We start from the raw sequence: 11,567 nt of genomic DNA on the forward strand, positions 1-11,567 counted from the left end.
AGTGGTCATGGATGAGCGCATCCAGACTGGCCTTGTACAAGCAAGGTCTGAGCATGCCCAGTTGTACGGGGCACTCATACACAAGCGGCTTTGTTCTACTAGACATGTGCAAAACTGGATAGTCCCAGTCTGGATACACTTGTCCAGAAGAGGATGCAGGACTCTATTCTTGATCAGTGTGCTCTACGGTGGTCTGGAAAGACTCGGGACCACCCCACTACTGAGTTAAGTACCCAACTTGCTACTTTTTTTTACTAGGTGGGCTTTAAAAACGTTATAAGGAATATACCTGTTAATAGTGAAGGTGCCGCCGAGACCCGGGCAGAATCGGTCACTTCTGGGTCTCAGCGCTTGTTCCCCGCTGCCGGCCCTGCCGGTGACTCACAGTCTGCACACGCTGATAAGCGGAGGGCACGTTCGCAGAACACCCTCCACAAGAGTAAACAATAGTCAGCTGACCCGCTCAACTGATTGGAGCGGGGTCAACTGATCTCTTCCTGACAGGGCCTTGCCATGTGATTGGTTGTGCAGAATGTGGCCAGCCACTAATTGTAGAATGTTTGATTTAAAAGTGCAGAGTGTTCCCAGTCATCGCCTGTGACAAGCATAGCTTTGGCTAGTTGCTGGGTGCACACTCTGATCTTTGTTTGATATTCTGGACTTCGACCTCGGATTGTATTTGACTACTCTGTTGTGTCTAACCTCTGCTTGATTCCTGGATAACCCTTTGCTTACTGCCTGGACCGACCTCTGCTCGTTACTGGACTTCCCTTGCTTGCTGCCTGTACCAACCTCTGCTAAGTTACTGGACATTCCTTGCTTGCCGCCTGGACCAACCTTGGACTGTTATTGGATAATCCCTGTATGCCACTAACTCTGGATGATAAGTATAAGGTCTACTCTCCTTATCAGTCAGTTAACAGTGTGCATATACTCTCGCATAACTTGTCATATATCATCTGGGACTTCTGTTAACTGTTCACATAATCTTGCATGCAGACTTAGGATCCCTGCGCATTGCATGCGATTCGGATTCCGATTTTTAATCGGTTTTTACTACCGATTCCAATTTTTTTTATCGTTGCTGCATGCTGCGTTTTTGACTCCGTTTTTCTGTTGATTGCATTCAGGGAAAATCGGAATTGTAAATCGGAAATGGGATTGATTTGCAGTGTGCAGGGAGCCTAAAGGAACTGTGTCATACTTACATTCATTATCATCTGTTGCTATCCTGCATGCAAGTGTGCTGGAACTGTTTCATAACTGTGATCAAATTGCTATTGCTGTTGAATAGTTTTGCATGAAGATTATATACTTGTATTGCTCTGTCTGAACTGTGTATGTGATACTGTGGAACTGTGTTACTAGCCTCAGTAGTGGCCTCTGGTGGTATATAGCTGCCTTCTCAGTCAGCTTGTATGCATACTCGCTTAAGTCCTAATTAGGGCCAGCTAATGGTGTGCCAGGCAGGGACAGTATGAGTATAGGTGTCAGTTAGGCCTAGTGCACACCAGAGCGGTTCTGCTGCGGTTTGCGATCCGCTTACGGGTGCGGATCCTCAAGGGTAATGTATTTCAATGGGCTGGTGCACACCAGAGCGGGAGGCGTTTTGCAGAAACGCATACTCCCGGGCTGCTGCAGATTTTGGATTGCGGAGGCGTTTCTGCCTTAATGTTAAGTATAGGAAAAACGCGAACCATTCTGAAAAACGGCACTTCAGAGCAGTTTGCAAGGCATTTTTTGTTACAGTAGCTGTTCAGTAACAGCTTTACTGTAACAATACATGAAATCTACTACACCAAAAACGCTTCACAAAACCGCAAAACGCTAGCTGAAACGCTACAGTAAAAGAAGAAAAAGCGTTTCAAAATCTGCCAGCATTTTGCGGATCTGCTAGCGGGTTTTGGTGTGCACCAGGCCTTAGTGTGTCAGGCGGGGATATCTAGGTCAGGAGCGAGACCTTTAGCCTGGGCATACACGCTGACTCCTGCAAATATATCACCAAGCCTTACAAACGTTTGTTTGAATGTACAGTGGGCGGGCACCTCTGAAACCTGACAGCTGCAGTATATGGATGCAACAAACCCACAGGTCTGGATTTCTCAAAAGGTGACAAAGGCCATGGCCTTGGGTGCTGAAAAGTACAAATATGGCCCTGCAAACCCAGCCTGCTGATTAGATACTTACCAACCCTCACAGTTTAATAGTGCAGATTCTGTTTCATATAATTGCCCATTTGTAACATTTGGAGTAATGTAATGTTTGATCACCTCCTGACCTTGCTGCTGTTGTATTCACTAATCAGCGAATGTTCTCTGTAAGACACACATCATCTGGAATAGGGTGCTGCTAATAACTCCATGTTCCGCGCCGTTGCTTAATTACTCCTGTTTTCCTGCCACAACTGACTGGAGCTGGCTTCATGATCCTGATGACACAACCTGTCACCACAGCGAACCTCTGACTCCATCCCCAGCTGTGCAGCCTAATAATAAATTAGGATCAGGCGGGTAGCAACCAGCTCTGATAGTGAACTCTGCACCGTACTCAGCTGTCAGTCTACCAGACCCAGAGTCCTGTGTGAGGGCAGGTGTAGGTTCTTGGGATTCAATTCACATGATAAAGCGGAAAACAACAGATTTTACCCAACATTTTGTCAAACACCACTTTACTAAGGTTATTACCGCATGGAGAACTAAGGGCATGATTCGCAAAGCCTTTTCACCTGTTTACCTCTGTTTTCACAGAGGGAAAAAGAGCAAACATCCTATATGATAATATGCCTGTGTCTCTGCGTCCCCTGTCCCTGTGTCCGTGCGTTTGCGCTAGTGCGCATGTGTAGAACAGACAGCCGTTGGGACAGAAGGATGGGGCCAGGGGGCCGGGCGGGTGCGTGCGGACGTGTGCGCGCGCATGCACGCTGACATGCGGCGGTCAAAGGGGAGGGGGGTTGTGAGGGAGACCTAGAGCCTGTTATATTAACGGGCTTAAGTCTGCTAGCATAATATAATTAAGGTAAGAAAAGTAGTATTGAAATGGTGTTAATCAGGAACAATTTACTTTGAGCGATTATTTTGCTTGTAAATGTGCTGAAAGGGTATTTTTTTTATCAAATAGGTGATTAATAATTCATTTATGAGAAGTTTTGTGAATAGAGCCCTTTAAAACTACTAACTAGCGAGGTAGATTTCCGACTTGTGAGGTAAATTACTGATTTGTGAGGTCAATTACCGACATGTGTGGTGAATTACCGACGTGTGAGGTAAATTACTGATGTGTGAGGTAAATAACAGACTTGTGAAGCGTGCATGAAAAAAGGGCGCTGTGAAAAAAGGGCCCGGGTTATTAACGATCAGCAGGCTGGGCTTGCAGCGCCACAGGTATTAACAAAATTTGCTAATGAGAATCATAGTTGTCAAGCTTTTATTAACGATAATTACTGTTGCAAAAATAAACAAGAAATAACGGATAAATATTAACGTTAAATGTCATAACGTTTTTCGTCAACACTGCTTAACCCAAGCCCACCCTCACACAGAACCCTCTCCTGGTGGTGCCTAAAACTAAACACTCCCCTAGTGGCGCCTAACCACCCCCCTGGTGGTGCCTAACCCTACCCTCCCCCCCCCCGTGTTGTCTAAAATTAACCGCTGCCTATGTGGTGCCTAATCCTAACCACTCCCCTTGGTGTTGCCTAACACTAACCACTCCCTCTGCAGAAACACCCCTTTAGATATATTAACGATAATACCTTTGAAAATGTAAAATCTGTACTTAACGAAATAATATGACAAAAACTATAACGTTATAAACTTCTGAAACGATAGCTACCTCAAAAACTATAATGTTATTCTCTTAACGAAATTTTTCAGGGCACCCTTTTTTCATGCTTTTTTTCACCGTATTAACGATAATTTCATTAAAGTCTATGGCAGCGCCCTTTTTGTCCACCCTCAGCCGACGCCCTTTTTTCCTGCTACCCTTGTGAGGTAAATAACGGACTTGTGAGGTAAATAACGGACTTGTGAGGTAAATAACGGACTTGTGAGGTAAGTAACGGACTTGTGAGGTAAATAACAGACTTGTGAGGTAAATAACAGACTTGTGAGGTAAATAACAGACTTGTGAGGTAAATAACAGACTTGTGAGGTAAATAACAGACTTGTGAGGTAAATAACAGACTTGGGAGCAGTGGTGCTCAGCAGAGCTCGAATATTCGAGTAGCTCGAATATTCGAGCTCTTTTTCAGCTATCCGAGCTCGGTATTCGAGCTCCGAATAGCTGTAGCTATTCGAATGGGCTATCCGAGTACACTCGAATAGCCCATTCACTATTCGAGCTATTCGAGCAAACGGCGCTATTCGAGCTCGGTACCGAGCTCGAATAGCGTCATAGCCCAGATTGATGTCCTTAGAGCCAATCAGAGGGCTCCCAGGCCCTCTGACGGCAGCCAATCACAGAGGGGGACCCTGGCCAGCCCCTACCCTATAAATAGCGGCCGCCATGTTCCGTTTCTCCATGCTTGCCTGAGACTTGTACAGAGAGAGAGTTGCTCCTTTGTGCTTTGGCTTAGCAAGTGCTCTATTGTGATCATTTACCTAGCGTTTTTGCTCACCTACACCTGCCATATACACCTATATTGTTGTTAGTTAGATAGACATTGTATTTTAGTTAGTAGCTTGTGTGTTACATTAGAGACAGGCAGCTGCTGCAAGCTTACAGGTTTAGGCCTCAGGGGGGCCTTGCCTCTGTGGGCAGCTGTCCTCTGTTTATTTCTCTCATCTATACCAGTATTTCTGCTGTCCTTTACTAATAGTATTGTAGTTATACTGTACTAGGAGTAGGACACTCACTGACTGTCACTGTTTATAGGCTACTAGCTAGCTCCTGCGTGTGTGCACTCACTCACTGTCTGTGTGTACACACACTCTATTTCCTTCTGATTACTGATAGATTATTGTTAGTTAGTTGTACTTACTTACTCTTACTGTACCCGTAGGGACACTCACTGTCACTGTTCATATAGGCTACTAGCTCCTGCGTGTGCGCACTGCACTCACTGTCTGAGTGTACACACACAACACACACTCTATTTCCTTCTGATCGCTGATTGATTATCGTAATTAGTTAGTTCTACTTACTGTTACTACTTACTCTTACTGTACTAGGAGTCTAGGACACTCAGTCAGACAGTCACTGTGTTCATAGGCTACTAGCTCCTGCGTGCGTGCACTCACTGTCTGAGTGTACACACACCCACACTCCATTTCCTTCTGATCGCTGATTGATTATTGTAATTAGTTAGTTCTACTTACTGTTACTACTTACTCTTACTGTACTAGGAGTCTAGGACACTCAGTCACTGTGTTCATAGGCTACTAGCTCCTGCGTGCGGGCACTCACTGTCTGAGTGTACACACCACCCACACTCCATTTCCTTCTGATCGCTGATTGATTATTAGTTAGTTCTACTTACTGTTACTACTTACTCTTACTGTACTAGGAGTCTAGGACACTCAGTCACTGTGTTCATAGGCTACTAGCTCCTGCGTGCGGTCACTCACTGTCTGAGTGTACACACACCACCCACACTCCATTTCCTTCTGATCGCTGATTGATTATTGTAATTAGTTAGTTCTACTTACTGTTACTACTTACTCTTACTGTACTAGGAGTCTAGGACACTCAGTCACTGTGTTCATAGGCTACTAGCTCCTGCGTGCGGTCACTCACTGTCTGAGTGTACACACACCACCCACACTCCATTTCCTTCTGATCGCTGATTGATTATTGTAATTAGTTAGTTCTACTTACTGTTACTACTTACTCTTACTGTACTAGGAGTCTAGGACACTCAGTCACTGTGTTCATAGGCTTCTAGCTCCTGCGTGCGGTCACTCACTGTCTGAGTGTACACACACCACCCACACTCCATTTCCTTCTGATCGCTGATTGATTATTGTAATTAGTTAGTTCTACTTACTGTTACTACTTACTCTTACTGTACTAGGAGTCTAGGACACTCAGTCACTGTGTTCATAGGCTACTAGCTCCTGCGTGCGGTCACTCACTGTCTGAGTGTACACACACCACCCACACTCCATTTCCTTCTGATCGCTGATTGATTATTAGTTAGTTCTACTTACTGTTACTACTTACTCTTACTGTACTAGGAGTCTAGGACACTCAGTCACTGTGTTCATAGGCTACTAGCTCCTGCGTGCGGTCACTCACTGTCTGAGTGTACACACACCACCCACACTCCATTTCCTTCTGATCGCTGATTGATTATTAGTTAGTTCTACTTACTGTTACTACTTACTCTTACTGTACTAGGAGTCTAGGACACTCAGTCACTGTGTTCATAGGCTACTAGCTCCTGCGTGCGGTCACTCACTGTCTGAGTGTACACACACCACCCACACTCCATTTCCTTCTGATCGCTGATTGATTATTGTAATTAGTTAGTTCTACTTACTGTTACTACTTACTCTTACTGTACTAGGAGTCTGGGACACTCAGTCACTGTGTTCATAGGCTACTAGCTCCTGCGTGCGGTCACTCACTGTCTGAGTGTACACACACCACCCACACTCCATTTCCTTCTGATCGCTGATTGATTATTGTAATTAGTTAGTTCTACTTACTGTTACTACTTACTCTTACTGTACTAGGAGTCTAGGACACTCAGTCACTGTGTTCATAGGCTACTAGCTCCTGCGTGCGGTCACTCACTGTCTGAGTGTACACACACCACCCACACTCCATTTCCTTCTGATCGCTGATTGATTATTGTAATTAGTTAGTTCTACTTACTGTTACTACTTACTCTTACTGTACTAGGAGTCTAGGACACTCAGTCACTGTGTTCATAGGCTACTAGCTCCTGCGTGCGGTCACTCACTGTCTGAGTGTACACACACCACCCACACTCCATTTCCTTCTGATCGCTGATTGATTATTAGTTAGTTCTACTTACTGTTACTACTTACTCTTACTGTACTAGGAGTCTAGGACACTCAGTCACTGTGTTCATAGGCTACTAGCTCCTGCGTGCGGTCACTCACTGTCTGAGTGTACACACAACACCCACACTCCATTTCCTTCTGATCGCTGATTGATTATTGTAATTAGTTAGTTCTACTTACTGTTACTACTTACTCTTACTGTACTAGGAGTCTAGGACACTCAGTCACTGTGTTCATAGGCTACTAGCTCCTGCGTGCGGTCACTCACTGTCTGAGTGTACACACAACACCCACACTCCATTTCCTTCTGATCGCTGATTGATTATTGTAATTAGTTAGTTCTACTTACTGTTACTACTTACTCTTACTGTACTAGGAGTCTAGGACACTCAGTCACTGTGTTCATAGGCTACTAGCTCCTGCCTGCGTGCACTCACTGTCTGAGTGTACACACACTAAATTTACTTGTGATTACTACTGATTATTGTAACTGCTAGTTGTACTTCCTGACTGTTACTACTTACTTACTGTACTAGGGGACACTCACTCAGTCACCTCACCAACCAACCCACTCCATTAAAGTACCCCACTTTTCACCCGCCCTTTTAAAAAACTTTTGTCTATACGCCCAAAACATTGAAGATGTCTGGAAGTGGCAGCCAGCGCGGTTTGGGCAAGGGGAAGGGCAGCAAGGGAATCAGGAGGAGAGGGAGCAGCATTGTGGCAAGCCGCGGCCGCGGGCGCGCCACCATGCACAGTTCCGCAGCAGCAGCAGCAGCGTCAGTGGCTAACATTCCTCCCATAGCCACTGGCCGTGGACGCCTTGGGCGCCGCCCAGCAGGAGCATCTGCAACTCACGCTGCAGAGACACAGCAGCAGCAGCGTGTAGCACCTGCTCCCATTTTCCTCCAGCCGGGTCGGAAACGTCCCATTGAGGAAAAGGATGCAGACACTGTGGTGCAACTCATGACGGAGGATGAGCAGCCCGCCATCAGCTCTGCATCCGAGGCCTCCACCCTCACCACCACCACCACCCCTGTTCGCAGCAGCCGCCCAGCAGGGTCTGGGGAGGAGGCCAGTTCACCGTCACTCGCCGACCTGTCATTCAGCAGTCTTTTGACCCCAGGCATCATGAGTAAATTGTCTGCTGTTGTTGGCGATCTTGAGGAGGAGATGCTGATGGGCACTTTGGGGGATGAGGGATTGGACAGCAAGACTGTGGCGACAGTCAAGCAGCCCATCCATGCATCAGGAGAGGAGTTTGGGGGGTCCTCATCCCAGCAGGACATGTTTCAGGAGGGGGAGGATGATGATGACCCGGTGACAGACAGAGACTGGGTGCCACCACCTCCAGGGGATGTCGTCCTCAGCAGCTCTGAGGAGGAGGAGGAGGATGCGCTTGTGGGCCTTGCAAGGAGGCGCATCATTGCAAGCATTGGCAGCGTCCCACACCCTGCTGGTGTCTCAGGCTCAGCAGCAGCAGCAGCAGCATCAGCCAGTACCACCACCAGCCGCACCCAAGCCCCCCCCCCAACCACCACAGGGAGACAGGCAGCAGCGCTTCCATGCCGTAGGGGGATGTTTCTGTCACCAATCTGGCGCTTTTTCACCATGCCCACTGTGTACAGCAAGTACGCCACTTGCAACCACTGTCAGCGGAAGTTGAGCAGAGGTGCAGACCCCTTAAAGTTCAGCACCAGCTCGCTCATCAACCACCTTGCGGCTAAACATTTCCACCAGCATGAGGAGTTCCAGAGGCTGAAGGCATCTGGTGCTGGCAGTGGCACCACACCCATCACTGCACAGCCTTCAGCAGCAGCAGCAGCAACAGCAGCCACCCGCCCTCCTGCTCCTCCAGCAGCACCAGCAGGAGTGCGGAAACGCACTGCTCCTCCCCCCTCTGCAACTCCTGCCGCCGAAACTGAGGCCTGTTCTGGCAGCCAGTCCTCAGTGGCCTCCTCTGCTGTGTCTGCTGATTCCCGTGTCAGCAAAAGGCCACGCCAGAGCCTTTTGAGCGAGTCCTTCCAGGGGGTGGTTAGGGCTCTGCCTCCCAGCAGCCGTCGCGTGCGGCAGCTGAACGGCTTGCTGGCACGGGCCATGTGCTCCCAACTCCTGCCGTACACGCTCGTGCAGGAGGGGAGCGACATTCGTGCGCTGCTTGCTTGCGCAGCCCCAGACTGGCAGCTCCCCAGCAGACACTTTTTCTCCCGCAAGGCCATTCCTGCACTGCACCGCTTTGTGATGGCCAATGTGGAGCGAGGGCTGGAGCACGCGGTTGGTGAAAGGGTCCACGTCACCATGGACTCCTGGAGCAGCCGCTTCGGGACAGGCCGCTACCTGTCCTTCACTGTCCACTGGGTCAGCTTGGTGGAAGGGGGTGAGGATGGGAGAGCAGCAGCGGGCACAGCAGCAGCAGCAACACAGTGGGTGGTGCCACCCCGCAGGGTCAGGGGAACTGCAGCAGGTTCCTCCGATCCTCTGCCATCCTCCGGCACACCTGGCCAAACCCCCCGCCTCAGCAGCAGCGTGAAGGCCCGCCACTGCCAAGCGCTGCTGCACTTGGTCAGCCTTGGGAAGACCAAGCTGACGGCAACCCATGTGTTGGCCAAACTCCAGGAGCAGGAGAGGATTTGGCTGACCCCCAGAGGCCTCAGAGTCGGAGAGGTGGTGGCCGACAATGGGGCCAATCTGGTTGCCGCAATACACAGGGGAAACCTGACCCACATCCCCTGTCTTGCCCACGTGCTGAACCTGGTGGTGCAGAAGTTCCTGCGCACCTACCAGGGGATGGGCGAACTGCTGGAAACGGCAAGGAATGTTGTGCGTCACTTCCGGCGCTCGGCTGCAGCCTGTGCGAGCCTGGAAGACGTGCAAAAGGAGCTGGATCTGCCACGCCATCGGCTGATCCTTGACGTTCCGACTCGCTGGAACTCCACCCTGGCGATGTTGGAGCGTCTGGTTGAACAGAGGCGCGCTGTCAACCAGTACCTTGCCCTGGCCAATGTTTCCGCAGCTCAGAGAAGGGACAAGACCAGCAACATCCCGTCCATCGTCCCCGATGATGACTGGAGGCACATGCAGCAGGTGTGCTTAGTGCTGGCTCCCTTCCTGCAGGCCACAAACATGGTGAGCAGGGACCATGCTATGGTCTGCGAGTGGGTGCCCCTGGTTTCTCTGCTGAACAGGGCCCTCGATGCTTTGCTGGAACAGGGAGCGGCAGCCTTGGACCAGCAGGAGCGGCAACCAGCTGCGCAGTCCACCTCTGAGGGGGAGGAGGAGGAGGACTTGGTGGAGGTCCCTGACCTGGCAGCTGATGAGGGGGATCAGCACAGCGCAGCTGAGTTGGTGCGGGGGTGGAGAGAGGATGAGGCGGCAGAGGAGGAGGATGAGGACAGCACTGACGTCGATGTGCCAGCAGACGTGGCCCGCCTCTTCCCAATGGCAGCGCACATGCTGACGTGCCTGCGCAGGGACCCCAGGGTGATCCAGATGAAGCAGAGGGAGGACATCTGGATCAGCATGATGTTGGACCCACGCCTCAAGGGGAAGTTGAGCCAGTTCCTGCCGCCTGCAGGAGGAGACCCAGCGCAACAAATAAGGAGCTTGCAGCAGGCCCTTGTTGAGCGCTTGGAGGAAGCCTTCCCCCAGCCTTCCACCCCCACTGTCCAGCAGCCAGCACAGAGGCAGCAGCAGGTGCCTGCATCCAGCAGCAGCAAGCGCCCCACAGACCTGCTGTCTCTCAGCCACGAGCTCTACAGGACTGTAGAGGCTCCGGCAGCAGTGACTAGAGAGGAGATGCATGCAGCAGCATCCTCCTCCGGTCACAGCCAGCGCCTGACCCGCATGGTGGCTGACTACATGGGGTCGTACAGCGGGCTTGACAGCGATGCCCCTGTTGATCCCATGGAGTATTGGGTCAAGCGCATGGAGATCTGGAGCGAGCTGGCGCAGTACGCCCTGGAAGTGCTGTCCTGCCCCCCTTCCAGCGTGCTGTCCGAGCGCTGCTTCAGTGCAGCTGGTGGCGTGGTCACCGAGAAACGCTCACGTCTGTCTCACAAGTCTGTGGACAGACTGACGTTTCTCAAGATGAACCAGGCGTGGGTGGAAGGCGAGTTCCTGGCCCCTGTTGTCGGCGAGAGGGGGACATGAACTGGCTGCCGGAACCATCGTTAATGTGCCTTACCACCCTTTACCACCTCCTGGCTCCTGCTCACTAAGCCAGCCTGGTTCACTTTGACTATTACGTCACCTGCAGCCACACATTTTACACCTACAGTGGGCTGCTGTGTACTGCCCTTCTGCTGTCTGTCTGTGTTTCCCACTGCCAGGGTACACAGATGATTAACCTTCTGCTGCCACTCTGCCACCAGCTATTACGTCAAACAATAGCTATATTGGTTGCAAAACCAAAACCAAACAAACCATTAAAAAAAAAAAAAAGGTTTAATTTTTCTGAGGTGCCCGGGTTGAAAACTGTGTTGTCCCAGTTGTGTATTGGACACAATGTGGGCTGCACGACCGCTGTCTGGGACCTCCTGTTGTGTTTATTTACAGCCCTGGTATCACCGCTAGGTACCAGGGCTATTATGTCACGCTGCC

The 11,567-nt window shown here is 50.1% G+C and overlaps 1 long non-coding RNA gene across 1 annotated transcript in view; it reads right to left on the reverse strand.

Annotated features, from left to right (window-relative positions):
* Positions 1-11,567, reverse strand: part of LOC137519551 (uncharacterized) — a 135,179-nt gene that overhangs the window by 19,661 nt on the left and 103,951 nt on the right. The gene's annotated exons all lie outside the window — the stretch shown is intronic.

The sequence above is a fragment of the Hyperolius riggenbachi genome, chromosome 5, assembly GCF_040937935.1.
Source record: "Hyperolius riggenbachi isolate aHypRig1 chromosome 5, aHypRig1.pri, whole genome shotgun sequence".
NCBI lineage: Eukaryota > Metazoa > Chordata > Amphibia > Anura > Hyperoliidae > Hyperolius > Hyperolius riggenbachi.